Source organism: Leptopilina heterotoma, unplaced genomic scaffold (assembly GCF_015476425.1).
Source record: "Leptopilina heterotoma isolate Lh14 unplaced genomic scaffold, ASM1547642v1 Lhet_227, whole genome shotgun sequence".
Classification (NCBI taxonomy): domain Eukaryota; kingdom Metazoa; phylum Arthropoda; class Insecta; order Hymenoptera; family Figitidae; genus Leptopilina; species Leptopilina heterotoma.
The window spans coordinates 190,307-208,826 of record NW_025110945.1 but is presented as its reverse complement, the minus strand read 5'-3'; positions in this window follow the sequence as shown (position 1 = coordinate 208,826).

The following is an 18,520-nucleotide window of genomic DNA, read 5'->3' as shown; positions in this document are numbered from 1 at the left end:
AACCCCCAAAATCTACCCCTACTTGAAAAATTAAGCAAATTACACATTTAAAAAATTATTACTCCGCAAAATCTTTACGAAAATTATAAATAAAATTAACTAACTAGCCAGGCTTCATTTTCATGCTATAATAGATGAATCAATACCCCAGAAACTACCCCTAATTGAAAAATTTTCCATATTACACATTAAAAAAATTATTTTTTTGCAGTGTCGCTGATTAGAACCATATAATCATTCAAAGTGTAAATGAGGAAATAATCAATTTTTACTTTCATATATATTTTGTGGAGTAATATCTTTTGTAGTGTATAATTTGGTTAATTTTGCAATTAGGGGTAGTTTTTGTGTGGCGTATAGATTAAATCTAGCATGGAAATGAAGTCTGGCTCGTTAGTTGATTTTTTTATAATGTTCGTAAAGATTTTGCAGAGTTATGATTTTTTAATTTGTAATAGGGGAGAGTGGGGCAAGACGGGGTACCAGCCCTATTTAACAAACGAATTAACCAATCGCGATTATATTTTACATAATACTGCACCGAGACGATAGTTTCTTGTTTATAAAACCTAAAAGCCATGAGAACAAATCTTTTATATGTTTTACTAAAAAAACTGTTTTCGACGATTATCTTGTCATTTTTTCACTTTTTTTAGGAGGCGTTTATTATTTAATTAATAATAACAGTTAATGAACTGTTTAAATTTTTTTCTAACTAGCAAGGGTTACGAAGAAGGGAAGCATATGTTTTTTTTTGTTGAATCGTAAATTTTAGTAATTAACCTTTTTCTTCAATTTCGTAGGTGGGGGCAAGATGGGGTAGGAGAGAGTGGGGCAAGACGGGGTACACAAATTAAGCAAAAGAAATGAGAAATAAGAGAAGTAAAGAAAACTACTTAAATCAAGACTGAATAAAATAAAAGTGTCCAAAAAGAAAAAAGTTTGTCAGGTAAAATCATCAATTAGCGATGGTAAAGTGGAAAATACACCTTGTCTCTATTGCAATGGTTATTATTTGGACTCAAATGAAGGCTGGGCAGCTTGTTCTGTCTGCGACCAATGGGACGCATAAGAATGCAACCTTTACTTTGTAAAATTTGTCGACAGAAATAGATTGTTTTTTAGTACCCCATCTTACCTGCCGGTGGGTTAGATGGGGAGATTTGCAATTTTTTCAATATTATTAATTATAAGCTTTTTTAAGAAACAGATGGCCTTTGTACCCCGTCTTGCCCCACTCTCCCCTATAGTTAATTTTTCAATTAGGGGTAGTTTTTGGGGGTTGATTCATCTACTTCAGCATGGAAACGAATTCTGGGTAGTTAGTTGATTTTATTTATAATGTTTGTGAAGATTTTGCAGTGTAATAAATTTTAAAATGTGTAATTTGGTTAATTTTTCAAAAATTGGGTAATTTTTCGGGGGTGGATAGATTAAATTTAGCATGGAAATGAAGTTTTGCTAGTTAGTTGATTTTATTTAAAATTTTCGTAAAGATTTTGCAGAGTAATAATTTTTGTAGTGTTTAATTTGGTCAATTTTTCAATTAGGGGTAGTTTTTTGGTGTTTGTAGACTATTTTGAGGGTGTTAAGGTTAATGAGATTGTTTTTTCTATAAAAGTGATTTTTCAGATTCGTTATTTATCAATATTGCCGATGATAATTATTCATTTTAGTTTTTAATTGGTCAATTTTAAGAGGGTTGAATTTTGAATTTGGCTACCCTTAACCCCTTCACAATCTAGTTAAAAATCGCTTGTGGTAAAAAAAAAGTTTACAAAAAAATATGCTTTCATTATATAATATATAAGCACAGGAAAAAAAAAGTCTGACTCCGTTTACACCTTAAATTCAGCCCATGTATTTCACATAAGTCTGTCCTTGTTTAACGGGGCTGACTCCGTTTACATCTTAAATTCAGCCTCAAAAATAGGCTGAAAGTAAAACTTTTTTTTTAGTGTGAGGTTTTTGGGGTCGCTGAATTCGAATTTGAGGTCAGTTTTTTTAAATTCAAAATGGCGGATCCAATATGGCGACCTAATATGGCGGATAATTTTTAAATTGGTGCGTTTTAACGGAAATCCATTTCTCGGGGGTTTTCCGGATCGCTGATTATGAATTTGATGCCAGATTTTCAAAATTCAAAATGGCGGATCCAAATTAGCGGATAATTTCAAGATTGATGCGATTCGAAATTCGTTTCTCGGAAGTTTTTGGGGTCGCTGAATTCGAATTTAATGTTCGTTTTTAAAAAATCAAAACTGCGTATCCAATATAGCAAACTATTTTTTTTAAATTAATAAATTTGTCTAAAATATTTATTTTTGTGAATTTTGGAAGTTTTTGAATAAAAGATTGAGTAACCATTTTTGAAAAATTCGTCAACATGCAGAAAATTTGGTCGCAATATTGAATCCGCAATTTAGCATTTAGAAAAACGATCATCAAATTCGAATTCAGCGACCCCAAAAACCTTCGAGAAACAAATTTCTATCGAATCGCATGAATCTTGAAATCATCCGCCATATTGGGTCGCCATATTGGATCCGACATTTTCAATTTCAAAAATCAGATATCATATTCGTAATCATCGACCCCGAAAACCCCCGAGTAACGAGTTTGAAGCGAATCTGAAAATTATTCTAATTTTTGTAGTCGCCATTTTAGATCCGCCATTTTGAATTTTTTAGATTTGACTTCAAATTCGGATTCAGCAACCCTGAAAACCTTAGTATATACTTCGCCACTCAAATCGAATTATGTTTAGTATTTTTTTTGAGATGCTCATATAATATATGGCCACAGACGCATCAGACGACTTTTCGTGGTCATATATGGGCCATTGACTATCAAGAAGAGGCGCATGAAAACTCTCCAATTTTTATTTTCCGAATCTTTATTTTATCGAAATTCTTTTTACCTAATAAGGATTAATTATAATTTCTTTTAATCGAAAGAATAATTGTCAAAAACATTATTTTTTGAATGAATAATTAACAGAATGTTTAATACTGCGAAAGAAAATTTTTTATAATATTCAAATAACCGAATTATCATTTCTAAAAATTATTATTTCTTATATATTTCTTATTTACACTAATATTCTTATTTTCGAAATGTCAATTTTGATAAATATTATTCTTCAGAGATGGGAAACGTCGAAACCGGATATTCTGTAGGTGAAATAAATATTCGGTGAAATTCTTATTATGACATTTATAGGTTAGGAAAATAATAAATTAGAGAATTTAAATGTTAGAAAAAATGGATGTTATGTAAAATACGAATTAGGAAATATAAAAATTATGAAAAAGAATTATTTTGAAAAATGAATATTAGGAAAAATAAAAAATCGATTAAAAAAATTATTTAAAATATAATTTCGGTAAGCAAAAAATTATACGAAATAATTATTCGAATCAAATAAAATTATAAAAACTGGTTATTATACAATAAAAAAATTTGTATAAAAAATTATTAGATATTACAAAAATTTTGAAAAATTCTATTTCGATATAATAATAATTATGAGAAGTGACAATTCGGTATAGTTATAGTTAGAAGAAATACATAATGTTAGAAAATATAGTAATTATAAAGAAGAATGATTAGAAGTAAAGAAAATTATGAGTAATGTTAATTCGAAAAAGTTAAAATTATTTTGAAAAACATTTATAAGAAAAAAGTTTTGTAACAAATGATATTTCGATAAAATAAAATTTAGAGACTTTAAAATATATAACATTTACATATTATAAAAAAATATTATTAGAAACAATAAATTTTTTAAAAATTGGTAATTTGATAATATTTGAATTATATTGAATAATAATTCGGCAATATAATTATTATAATTATTAACAAATCTATAAAATAATATTTATCAAAATTGAAATTTCGAAAATGAAAATATTAGTGTAAATAAGAAATATAAAAAATAATAATTTTTAGAAATGATAATTCGGTTATTTGAATATTATAAAAAATTTTCTTTCGCAGTTTGAAACATTCTGTTAATTATTCATTCAAAAAAATAATGTTTTTGACAATTATTCATTTCGATTAAAAGAAATTATAATTAATTTTTATTAGATAAAAAGAATTTCGATAAAATAAAGATTCGGAAAATAAAAATTGGAGATGCGCCTCGATAATTATTCATTTTAGTTTTTAATTTGTCAATTTTTAGAGGGTTGAATTTTGAAATTGGCTACCCTTAAATAAAATTCAAAAAATATGATCAACTACAATTTTCAAGCAGATTTAGAAGATTCTTTGCTGAATTTTTTTACTTTTGTTTTGTGATAATTGTCGATGTACAAAAAACAGGCACTTTTTGCGGTTTCTCTTTATAGTTCTTTTTTGGAAATCAATCTGTTATTTAACTTTTTTACTAAACTTTGAATTTATACACTTAAGGGTAGTTTTTTCGTTATCTACTGAATAAAACTTGAAATTAAGAATAGTCTTGAAAAATAACAATATAATAATAGGAAATTTGGATTTTTTTAGAACCATGCAAAAGTAATTTAGGATTACACTTACGTTTTGATTATTTTTTAAAAGTTTATTATTTACATTTATTTTTAATTACAAAAGGTTGAAGAATAACTCATAACAAGTGGTATTTTTTACAAATTCTGTAAAATATTTAAATTTTGCCATCTCTTCTGGACTTCCTATATCTTTTGATAACGAAACTAGCATTTCGATTTTCAAACGGCAAATATTTATCACTGATCGTATTTGGATGTCTAAGCAAAAAGTGATTTACGATTCGGTCTTCCAAGGATCTATCTTTTTTCTTTATAGTTCTAAAACATCAGCAATAGATACATTGATTTTCCAATAAGTTGTCATCAGAAACAAGTGTGTTTCGAAAAAAAAACTAAACGACGTAGAACCATTTCAGTGTGACGTCACGAAGAATCGAGAATCATACGACGTGAAGCCCTGAAAAATAGCGCTCCACCTATTCCCTATATATATATATATATATCGTCAAAGCCACCCCCGGTACTCATCCCTCAAGGCGCTTTTACCCCACGTTCAGGCTGGCAGGTTTTTTGCCTCAGGCGATCCGGAGTTAAAAGAGGATGAGAGTCAAAGGGGGTGGCGTTGACGGCAGCAGCGTTGCTAGTAAAGAAAAGGGGGCCAAGAGAAGAAAGAGAAGAGAGAGCGACGGACAGAAAGGGAAAAAAGAGAAGACGAGAGAGAAAGAGAATGTGTGAGCGAGGAACTGGAAAGGAGCTTGTGGATGGGATGACGGTGAAGAAGGTGGGGGAGGGTAAAAACCTAACCTAAGAGACTCGAGCAAAGACGCAGCAAAGGCTAGAAGGAGAATAAGGGCGGTTTCAGAGAGGGTTGGGGCACAGATACGAAAGGAAGACTCGAGATCCACGGGGACTATCTAAGGTATTGTGTAAAGGAGGGTGCACCCTCCCTTTCAACCTTCACATCTATGATCCACCTTAGCCGGCACATTCCCCATCCGAGAAATGTACCTTTCTTGATGGTACCATGGCTATAACACACATATATTGTTGCTCGTATATTACGTTGTATTAAATCCGTTAACGTGTACCCCATCCGAATTAGGTGGATTACAAAATCCAACCCGTGGGCAGATATTTTACGCTCTTTTACCTCCTGTCAGAATTTTTCAACCAGACAAAAAGTATAGATTATTCCTGATTTTTACCAAATTTCAAATATTCTGCAAATTGCGCAATGTTACTCATTGGTTCAAAGTCGCAGCTGATATATTAATTTACCCACGTGAAAAAGTTGCGAGGAATGATACCGAAAAAGAAAATCTTAATACTTTCAATTTATTGGAGAAATAGTACACAACAGTTATTACACTGCAGAAAAATTATTTGAATCAAATATAAAAATTATTTGATTCAATCAAATGGTTTACTTGTCTATTATCCATTAAATATTTATTTGAACTAAGCAAATATTTACTGGACATAAGTATTTTAATCAAATAAATATTTATTTTGTACCGAATACGAAAGACTTAAGTCAAATAAATGGAATAATTGGATCGAATATTAATTTTGCTTTAAATAAATTATCAGGGTGTCTACTGGTCCTTGAAGTCCTGGAATTCCTGGAAATGTCCTGGAATTTGAAAAAATGTCCAGAAATGGCCTGGATTTTTTACTTTTGTCCTTGAATTTTCCATATTTTGCTTTTCAATAGGTATTAAATAATTTAAAAATTCAAATTTTCAAAGATTTTAAGTGAAATTTATTTTTTATTCAATTTTTATTAGAAAATTTCCTGAGAATTCAATTATTTAAATACAAAAATAAATAATTTATTTAGTAATTGCATGTTTTTTAAAATTGAATTTATTTGAAGAATTGTATCAAAATTTTTAATAACAATTGAATTCTTTCAGCGAATTTAAAAAAAAATTGTAAGAATAAATGCAATTTTCTATCATTTTATTTAAAATTTTATAAAAATAAAATAATATTGAAATTCTACGATAAGTTTTGTTATTTATGAAAATAATTGAATTCTTGGGAAGAATTTTATTAAAATTTCTTAAATAATTGAATTGCTTAGAAGAATTTTTTTTGTACGAAAATAATTAAATTGTTTTGAAGAGTTTTACAAACATTTTTGACAATAATTGTATCTGTGAAAAAATGTTGTATTTTACGAAAATAATTGTATTCTATGACCAATGTTATTATAATTTTTCAAATTTATAAAGTATTTTATCAAAATTTTTAAAAATAATTGAATTCTCAAGAAAGAAAATAATTGATTTCTAGCGAAGAATTTAATACAAATATTTAATAAATTAATAAATTTAATAAATTATTTTATTAGATGCAAATAAAAATTATTTGAATAAAAAAAATATTTTTCAATTAATTTGAATTAATTTCAATTTCAAAGTGTTTTTTAACAATTAATTTGAAAAAAATTTAACTTTTGCACATCACTGCCCTTTTTAATTATATTTTAGACTTTCTCATAAAATATCATCTCAATTTATTCAATACATTACACTGAAAAAAAAATTTATTTGATTCAAATAACCGATTAATTAACTATTATCAATTAAATATTTACTTGAATCAAATAATATTTGTTGGAGTCAATTAAATGGTACTTGAACCAATAATTTCAGTACTTGAAGCAAATTCCATTTAATTGACTCCAATAAATATTATTTGATTCAATTAAATATTTAATTGATAATAGTCAATTAATCGGATATTTAAATCAAATAAATTTTTTTTTCAGTGTAAGAGAAAAGTAGTCGAAAATTTTTAAGAAAGTTATAGGGTAAATCAGACAGTAGTGGTCCACTTATCAATTTTGAGTGGTTATTGCTTAAATTTTGGAACAAAATTGTAGATTTCTTGATAGAATCTGGTAGGTAGGAACAATAATTTCGTATATTTATGATCGAATTCGGTTAAAAATAGGTAAATGCAGCGTTTTTAATGTTCAACAAGTTATTTATAAGACTTTAAAAGTTACTTTCACCTTTTTAAAAAAAAAATTTCAAAAATAAGACTTTCTTTACAATTTTTGATTTTTAAAATACCAATAGTTTCGTAATATCTAATCGAATTAGGTTCAAAAATAGGTCAATCGAAGCGTTTTTTATTTTTTTATTTTCTTCAAAAAGAGCTTAAAAGATGTATCTAAAAAAATACAAAATTAGGGAAACACATTCATAGGTGTCCTAATATTTTTTTTAAGTTATGGACAAAAAACGTTTTCTTTAAATTAAAAATAAAAAAAAAGTATAGTTTAACTTTGTTAATCTATGTCAAAGTACAGAAAAGTTGATTAGAAACTATCTGAATCGCTAGTAAGAACCTAGATATATCTTTGTGATCGATTTATTTTTATATTTAAAGTTGATGACGATCTTACAAAAAATTTGGCGAGGAATCATTTGAATCATAACCCTCGGAGAACACATGGGGTCATTCTGACCCCACATGTTTTAACGAAAAGCTTTTTATCTGTTTACTATTTTTTTATAAGGATTTAAAAGTATACAGACTTATTTTAAAGAGTTTAAACTATATTTAAAAAATTCTTCAATTTGATCAGATGCGAACAGTTCAAAATTATAGTTGAGCTTTGCTTAATGATCTTAAAAAGAGGTGTGTTCTCCAAAAGTTAAGGTGATACCTGGATAACTCCTAGTGATCGTTTTGTATAATGTTTAATTTTTTTTAAAAAAGCTATAGCTTTTTCTCAATTTTACAAAAAGTTGATATTAAATTTATAAATTTGTCATAAGAACTGTAGAATTAAAAGTATTTAAATCTTTGTCCTGTGATTTTCCGCAGAAATTTCTCGGTACCCATTTTCTCCCCTTTCTAATGTTGTAGTTTTTGATTTCCTTCTAATAAAACCAAATGCAATTAATCGGAATGTTTGAATTGTCAATATAGGGATGAGAAATATATATTTATTATCCCTGTAGCTTTTGATCGAAACAGACAGAGGGTTTGATCTTTGATATCGCAGTAGATTTGTGGTATGATGGGCGTCAGGGGTGGAAAATAGCATTCTCCTCTCTCCCATCTCGTCAAACGACAATACAAAAGCAGCGAGCCTTTGCTGTGTAGATTTTGGACAAGGTTTGAGGAATCGTAAAGTGAAGCGTTTCGAAACGTTTCACGTCCTGTTTTGTATGGACTGTCGTAGTAGCGATCCTTTGTAATCTCGTTGAGAACGATCGCGCGGGCATCATCTCGTTTTCTTGGTACGGGGATCTCCCTTTAAACCCCTATCGCACAACACACTATACACCGGACTACTACACAGCGGGCGCATAGCCGCCCTCATCGCGCACATAAATCACAATAGAGGTGGAAAGTGGCGTAGAGAACTTCTCAAGCAGGGATATGCTCTTGCTGCAGATTTAACAGAAGCTATATACAAACATATAGGTATATATATATATATATATCGGGAGAGAGAGAATAATGGAGTGTGAGAGAGAGAGAGCTAAGGTTCAGTCGAGAATCTCCAATGCCTCTTTGGGAGCCAAAACCAAACCACAATAAACTAGAGAGGTGGTCCAATTTAAGATTGCAACAATCCACCCCAGTTAAATTTCCAATCAAAGCCGCCTCAGGGAATTCATTTTCAGGTTTCCAATTAGGGAAAAAGATGTTTTCAAAATATCACTTGGAACAATTTTAACTAAATCAACAAAAAAGTGTGGTGTTACTTCGATGCAATTCTAAAGATAAAATGATTAGTGTACAACATTTTGGATCTCAAATTTTTTTTTTTGATTTTTGACAATGAATTTCGAATTCGTAATCAGGGATCAGGGATCCCAGTGTTATTTTAACACTAAAGGTAGTGTTAAAACAACACGCAACATTTTTAACCGATACTGTGTGATTTTAACACTTCATTGGTGTTAAAATAACCCTAGAGCGTGTTAAATTAATATACATTTTAAATGGGGTTTTAACACCAAAATTGTGTCAAAACAACACCATCTGAAAACTATACGCAACAAATTTAACACATATTTTTTTCTGTTTGTTTAAAAATTTTAAATCGTGGATCTATAGATCCACGATTTAAAATTTTTAAAACTGTATTTTAGATTTGTAAAGATGAGTAAAAAAGGACTTGTAAAGAAATAATTTTAATTAAACCTAATTATACGGAAAAAAGTGTGCTTGGGTTATAGGTGTTTTTGGGGTAGCTGATTACGAATTCGATGTCAGATTTTGAAAATTTAAAATGGTGGATGCTAATTAGGCAGATTAATTTTTTTTAAATTATTGGATTTTCATGCAAATCTAGGGGTTTTTGGTGTTTGCCATAGGAAAAGTTCGATTTATCTGTGGTCCTGTGTAATTGTTAAAAATCAAATAAGGCAAACAAAAAGGCACTCCACCCATCACAATCTTAATTAATTCACTGTTGAAAATCTCATTACGTCACAGTGAAACGTGAGGTGTTAAAATAACACCAGAATGGATTAAAATAATCTGCAACGCAGTTATAATCCCTCTAGGATTAAATTAACACCAGAAAGGATTAAAATAATCTATTTGGGTGTTATTTTGAACCATGAATGAAATTTTACTTTAAATAAAACATCAAAGTCAACGATTTGTGAAAATTCAACGAATTTAGCTTCTCCAGGTAGAATAGTAAGTTAGTAAGTTAGTTACTATATAATTTAGTTATTAACTTACTAACTAACTTAGTAACATATTTACTAAATTCAATTGTGTTCAAAATTTTTTAAAAATTCTCGTCAAAATTTCAATTTTTTTTATAAACAATAAAATTCTTCTCTGATATTCAATTATTTTACAAAATTTTAATCAAATTCTTGTCAAAATTTCAATTATTTTCAAAAGTTTTCTAAAATTCAATAATTTTCAATATCTACTATTTCAATAAAATTTTCCAAAAGAAATCCATTATTAAAAAAAATTTGAATAAAATTGTAAGCAAACATTCAATTATTTTCATAAATAATAAAAAATTTTACAGGAATTCAATTATTTACCAATTTTTTTATTTCTTCGCAATAATTCAATTTTTTTCATAAATAATAACATTTTTACAGGGATTCAATTATTTTTATAAATAATAAAATTCTTTTACACTCAAAAACCCAGTCTCATTTTTGTTGCATCTCAAAATGAGACTATGTTAAACGCCATAGAACGTGGCGCCACCTAAGAGTCTCATTTTTGTTGCAACTCAAAATGAGTAGCGTACGCTACTCATTTTGAGACTAGGTTTTTTCAGTGTAGGAATTCAATTATTTTCATAAATAATAAAACTCATTGCATAATTTCAATTATTTTTATTGCAATTTTAATCGAATTCCTCGAAAAATGTAATTATTGTTAAAAATTTAATTAAAATTCGTCCAAAGAATTTAATGATTTAAAAAATTCGTTGATAACATTTTTTATGAGAATTTAATTTCAAGAAACATGAAATTAATAAATTATTTATTTTTGTATTTAAATAATTGAATTCTCGTAGAATTTACTAATAAAAATGGTTTTAAAAATGAATTTCAGTTAAAATTTTAGATTATAATTAAATATTAAAAGCATTATAACGTGGATTTTTAAAAATAATTAAATTTTGAAAAAGTTGCAAACTAAAATCATTGAAATTCTTAATTTTTCATATTTTTGACAAACAATTCTGTAGAATTAATTCTTTTTAAAAGTTTAATAGAATTTTTATTGAAATTATTTCAAATTTTTATTTTTCAATATACCTATATATTTTAATGGCAGAATTTCCGAATAATTGAAATTTTGTAAAATTGAATTGTAAACGAATGAATTTTAAAATTATCATAAAACTCATGGCAGCGTTTCAATTATTTTTCATACAATTATAATTGAATTCCTTGAAAAAAGTAATTATGTTCATGCAAGTTTTAATAAAATTCGACAAAAGAATTCAATTATTTAAAAATTTGTTACTAAAATTCTTTATGAGAATTGAATTTTGAGAAACATTCAATTTTATTCAATAAATTATTTACTTTTGCATTTAAATAATTAAATTCTTGTAGAATTTTTTTATAAAAATTGATTTAAAAATGAGTTTCAGTTAAAATTTTAGATTATAATTGAATATTAAAAGTAATATAGCGTGAATTTTTAGAAATAATTGAATTTTAAAAATAATTTTTTTGAAAAAGTTTAATTGAATTTTCTTTTATATTATTTGAAGTTTATATTTTCTAATATGCATTTAATTAAAGAATTTAGGAATAATTGAAATTTCGTGAAATTCAATATTGTAAACAAATGGATTTGAAAATTGCCAAAGAACTCTGTCGAAAATTATTAAAAATAATAGATATAAAGTAAAATTGTAGTTAAAAATTTTGGAAAATAATAATTGAATTCAAATAATGAAAATAATTTTGAACAAGTAGAATATTCTTATAATATAAAATAATGATTTTATTACTTGGTCATCTTTAATTATTATTATAAAATATGAAGAAATCGATCACTCCGAGTAAAAAAAAATAAATATTTGTAAAAAATAACACCAAAATTGATTATTTTAATCTTTTCTAGTGTTAATTTAATCTGCAACACTTTTTAAAACCTCACTGTGGTATCTTTCAACGACATTTTTTAAGAAACTGTGAGAAACTTAAAACTTGATTAATACTTTTCTTTTGTTGAAGAAAATAGTGCTGGTAGCAACACGATCTCATTCAATCATAATCGATATATCATAATTGCCAGATATCAACAGTTCCATTTATCGCCACCATAGTTAGAATTTTTTTGATTGGTGAAAGTTGGACTACAATCTATTATAAGAATGCATTCTTCCCATGTTGGTACACCAGTAAAGAAGTGAAAAAGCTTTGACCAATAACACTGGGTAACAAAAAACAATGATGTTGTGTTTATTTAAAAATTTATGTGATTATTGAATGTTTGGGTGTCAATGAGGAAGAAATTACAACAAAAAAATTTCAATTAATTTAGACCTCTAAAAAGGTGGGCTGAATTATCAAAAAATGGCGTTTTTGCACTTTTTGAAGTCCTGTAAAAAGAAAATGTGAAATCATAAAAAGCTCTAATATGGATTGAAAGAATACTTTAACCTTTATATCTTTTAAAACCAAAACTGAAAAGTAATTACGGTATTGAAGCGTCCATTTTGAATTTTTTACATCTGACTTCGTATTCGTAATCAGCGACCCCAAAAAACCCCGAGTAACAAATTTTAAGCCAATCCGATTATAGAGAATTTATTTGCACCAATGCTTTTAGATTCACTGTTATTTTGACTGGAATGTCTAAGATATATTAGGGGGTACTCAGTAAGTACAGGTTCCCCGTAATTAATTTTCAGTTTTGGTTATAAAAGATTTAAAGAAAGTTTAAGCTTTCTTTTAATCCATATTAGAGCTTTTTATGCCTAAAAATTTTCTTTTTACAGTACTTCAAAAAGTACAAAAAACACCTTTTTTGATCATTCAACCCCCCTTTTTATGGGGTCTGAATAATTTAAAAAAAAATTATGTATATTTTCTGCGGTTCATCGATACCCAAAAATTTAACAAACATAAGAATTTTGAAATAAACACATTATTTTTTTGTTACCCAGTGTAATATAACTGGATTTTCTAAACACTTTTTCTAATTTGTCAATTGTTTTATAATATTTCACTATTTTTCCCATATGGGACTGTACTTTTATGTGGCTACACTTACGTGAGATATTTTTCATTTTGCGCTTGCTTGATTGGAGAATGCGCTAACAAAGAATGGGAATGGGAAGTGAAAAGTGGGTTATGGTTAGTGGGAAAGTTACAGAAGCGACCCTCAGTGGGCAGTAGGATGACTTGAAGATATCCTAAGAATGTTCTAATATGTCCAGGATAACTTATCTTGGGGTATAAAAAAGAAGACCATAAGAGGTCCATAGAATGTTCTAGGTCTTACCTAGACACGTCTTTAAAATAACTCTAGAATGTCATTAATACATCCATAGACAAATTTTAGAAATTTTCAGGGTACAATAAGAAATTTTTTGGACATTTTTGGGACGAGCTTATAGGACACTTTGAAGATGTATTTTGAACATATTTTGGCAACGTTTATTCACGGAAAATTCACGGAAATAAACTCCCAAAAATGCCTAGTTAGTGATTAATAATAAATGAGGAAGGTCTTCATTAACTACAAAAAGAATACAAATTTAAAAAAGTATTTCCTCTGACTTTCTGCCCTGCTTTGATTTGATAGAAAAAACAACATTAAGAATGTTGATTTCTAAACTGCAGAAAAAGTCTCCGTGGAGGGTAGATAACGTGATGTATCATATCTTGAAATCAAACAACCATAGTAAGTTCTTGTTGTGGATTATGCGCTCTCCCTCTTATACTATATACTCTCAGAATGACAGTGCTGAACACAGATTGGGATGAACAGGAAGCTTGGACCGATAAAGTGAGGTGATAGGCATCCATGAAACAAAGTTGGAGCACTGATTGAAGAATTTTATATCCAACCATGAAGCAATATTGGGAAAAGAGTAGTCGCTTGGGAAATGCGCGCTCGTTGCCTGCGCTTTTGAGGGCTGTGAAATAATTGCCATTTCAAAACGAGGAAATGTCAAAGGAAAACGAAAATGAAATTCGTTAATTGAATAAAATATTGCAACTCATGCAAGAATCAGAAAACCTAATTTTTCGAAAATATTTGAAATTTTAGATTTATAGTTGGTTTTTTTTATTATCTAGTCCTAGAATCAAATGGAAGAATCTATCATTAAATATTTTAATTTTTAAACTTAAAGAAAACTTTTCAATTCAATCTTACTTCATATTCAATTCACTATCACTTCATTTTCACTTTACTCACACTTAATATTCACATTCACTTCACTCTCATTTCACATTCACTTTTACTTCACTTTCGCTGTCACTTTATTTTTGTTGAAATTAACTTTACTTACATTGAACATTTTCTTAAAATTTTGAAGACAAGTTAAATTCAATAAAAATGAAGTAAAGTGAAAGTGAGTTCAGAGTGAAGTGAAAGAACAGAGACGACTGGGGTCGATTCTGTAATTTTTCCGTTTCCACTTCCCACTTTTATACACACTCCCACTTTCCATTTTCCACTCTCACTCCAATTTTCTACTACCACTTCCCACTTTTATTCTATAATCCCATTTTCCACTTTCACTGCCCACTCTCACTTTTCATTTCCACTTCCCAGTTCCCACTCTCACTCCAATTTTCTACTCCCACTTTTATTCCACACTCCTATTTTCCACTTTCACTTCCACTTTTCACACTCACTCCAATTTCCCACTTTTATTCTAAACTCCCAATTTCCACTTTCACTACCCATTCTTACTTTTCATTTCCACTTTCCATTTCCCACTTTCACTCTAATTCTCTACTCCCGCTTCCCACTTTTATTCCACGCTCCCATTTTCCACTTTCCATTCTCACTCCAATTTTCTACTCCCACTTTGCACTTTTATTCCACACTCACATTTTTCACTTTTACTTCCCACTTTCTACTCTCACTTTCCATTTCCAGTCTCACACACCACTCCCACATTCTACACACGCTTCCCACTTTCTACTCCAAATTTCACTATCCACTCCCACTATCCATTTTCACTCCCTACTTTCCACTTTCATTTCCCACTTTCACTTCGTACTTTCATTTTCACTTTTCATTTTTTTTTCTTTAACGCCCAAATGTGCTGATTTTTAACTTCGGTTTCAAGCTCATAATATTAAAAGAAAAAAATTATTAAAAATTCTACAAGGACATATCCATACGTTTTTGGGGTCGCTTTTTCGAATGGCATGGTCAAAATTTCCAAAAAGTGAAGTTTAATCCTTATTTTTTCAAAAATACTCAAAAAATACAAGATTTTGGAAAGTAATTTTTTTTTCATATATCCAATTTTAGTTGTCATATCGATTTTTCCAAATCATCTAAAGTATAAAAAACGTATTCCCGATAGTTTGAGTTTGAAAATATGCTTTGCGTTTTAAGATTTTTGGTATTTTTTTTATTCAAAATGGCGCCTGAAAATAAACTATTTAAGGCTATGTCCAAGTTGTGAAATGTAAACAAACCAAAAGGTTACTACACCAGCACTAAAAACGCAATTTTGCGACAGCCAATTCTCCCACAAAAAATAACATTTTTACACTTTCTTTACGAAAATGGAAAATTAGAGTATCAAAGTTTCCAAAAAAATCATTTTTGACTATGAGCAATAAAAAGCAATTAGTAAAATAACTAATTAAAATGACCTGTAAAATGGCATTTTTGACGCGTCGCGAAAAATAAACTGTTTGAGTATATCAACCGCACGGATGATGAAGAAGTTCCATGTCAGCGATTGGACCTTCAACATGTGGAAAGGGAAATTTTTCCCTTTCCTCCTTGAAATTACAAGAGAAAGGGTAAAAACTTCTTCATCGTCCGTGCGGTTGATATAGTCAAACAGTTTAATTTTCCGCGACGTGAACTCTGCTGCTCTCTGCGCAAGCGCAGACCGTACCAAGGTCGCAATGACATCACCATGCAAAAAGGCACATTTTGTTTTTGACTGAAACTCAGTGGTTTTCTCATTTTTTCAGTTATTCAAAGTTTAGTAACCAAATTCGATACTTTAGTTCACCATTTCCATTAAGAAAATGTGAATTTATATTGATTTACGCAAATGGGAACCGCGAAAAAATGCTTCACTATTCGGTCTATAATGGGGCATTTTTTCGCTGTTCGCATTTGCGTAAATCAATATAAATTCACATTTTCTTTATGGAAATGGCGAACTAAAGTATCGAATTTGGTAACTACACCTTGCATAGCTGAAAAAAATGAGAAAATAACTAAGTTTCAGTAGAAAACAAAATGTGCATTTTCGCATGGTGCTGTCAATGCATTCTTAGTTTTGGTTTTGAATGATACTCAGTGGTTTTCTCATTTTTTCAGCTATGCAAGGTGTAGTTACCAAATTCGATACTTTAGTTCGCCATTTCCATAAAGAAAATGTGAATTTATATTGATTTACACATATGCGAACAGCGAAAAAATGCCCCATTATAGACCGAATAGTGAAGCATTTTTTCGCTGTTCCCATTTGCGTAAATAAAGATAAATTCACATTTTCTTTATAAAAATGGTGAACTAACGTATCGAATTTGGTTACTAAACTTTGAATAACCGAAAAAATTAGAATACCACTGAGTTTCAGTCAAAAAGAGAATGTGCCTTTTTGCATGGTGATGTCATTGCGACCTTGGTACGGTCTGCGCACGCGCAGCGAGCAACAGAGTTCACGTCGCGAAAAATTAAACTGTTTGACTATATCAACCGCACGGACGATGAAGAAGTTTTTACCCTTTCTCTTGTAATTTCAAGGAGGAAAGGGAAAAATTTCCCTTTCCACATGTTGAAGATCCAATCGCTGACATGGAACTTCTTCATCATCCGTGCGGTTGATATACTCAAACAGTTTATTTTTCGCGACGCGTCAAAAATGCTGTTTTACAGGTCATTTTAATTAGTTATTTTACTAATTGCTTTTTATTGCTCATAGTCAAAAATGATTTTTTTGGAAACTTTGATACTCTAATTTTCCATTTTCGTAAAGAAAGTGTAAAAATGTTATTTTTTGTGGGAGAATTGGCTGTCGCAAAATTGCGTTTTTAGTGCTGGTGTAGTAACCTTTTAGTTTGTTTACATTTCACAACTTGGACATAGCCTTAACAAAAGGATAAAAAATTTAACACAGGATGGATATAATTTTCAAAAGTTCATGAAATCGATTGAAATTTGTTACTCGGAGGTTTCCGGGGTCGCTGATTACGAATCTAAAGTCAAATTTAAAAAATTCAAAATGGCGGATCCAATATGGCGGACGACAATATTAAAAATTCATTGTATTGGGTTCAAATTTGTTACTTGGGGGTTTCTGGGGTCGCTGATTACGAATCTAAAGTCATATTTTTAAAATTCAAAATGGCGGATCTAATATGGCGGACTAAAATATTAAAAACTTATCGTATTAGCTTCAAATTTGTTACTCATGAGTTTTTGGGGTCGCTGATTACGAATCTGAAAACAGATTTAAAAAATTCAAAATGTCGGCTCCAATATGGCGGACGAAAATATTAAATCTTTATATATTAGCTTCAAATTTGTTATTTGGGGGTTTTCGGTATTGCTGATTACGAATCTGAAGTCAGATTTTAAAAATTCAAAATGTCAGATCACTTAGGTACCAATTTCTCAAAAACCACTTAACAGATATGATTTTTTTTAAATACTTGTACATTAATGGACTGTAATTGGGTCTTTCGGTTTTACAAATAAATTAGTTTATTTAAAGTTGTTTGCTTATTTAACAAATAATCAAGAAAACGGGTAATTATTTTTTTCAAAATGGCACAGAAAATTCAAAAATAAATATTTGTCTTTATCGAACGATCATGTTTTAGTCCTTAGTATATAAAATCATCAGAACAAAGTGTGATAAAAAATTATTTGGAGTTGAGAAAATGGAACTTAAAAATAGGCTTTTTTCAATGAAATTTTACAACTGCTCATGCGCCCTTAACAAGGAATTAAAATCATGATCTGCCTCAGTAAAAATATCATCGGACTTACACTCAGATTCAGCATCGCCATCATGCAAGTAAGATTCGCCAGAATTATTATCGGATGAAATTATGTTAGCATTAATATATTTTGTCGTCCGCCATTTAAAATTTTTAAAAATCTAACTTTAGATTCGTAATTAGCGACTCCTAAAACCCCCCGAGTAACAAATTTTAAGTCAATACGATAAGTTTTTAATATTTTAGTCCGCCATATTAGATCCGCCATTTTGAATTTTAAAAATATGACTTTAGATTCGTAATCAGCGACCCCAAAAACCCCCGAGTAACAAATTTGAAGCCAATACAATGAATTTTTAATATTGTCGTCCGCCATATTGGATCCGC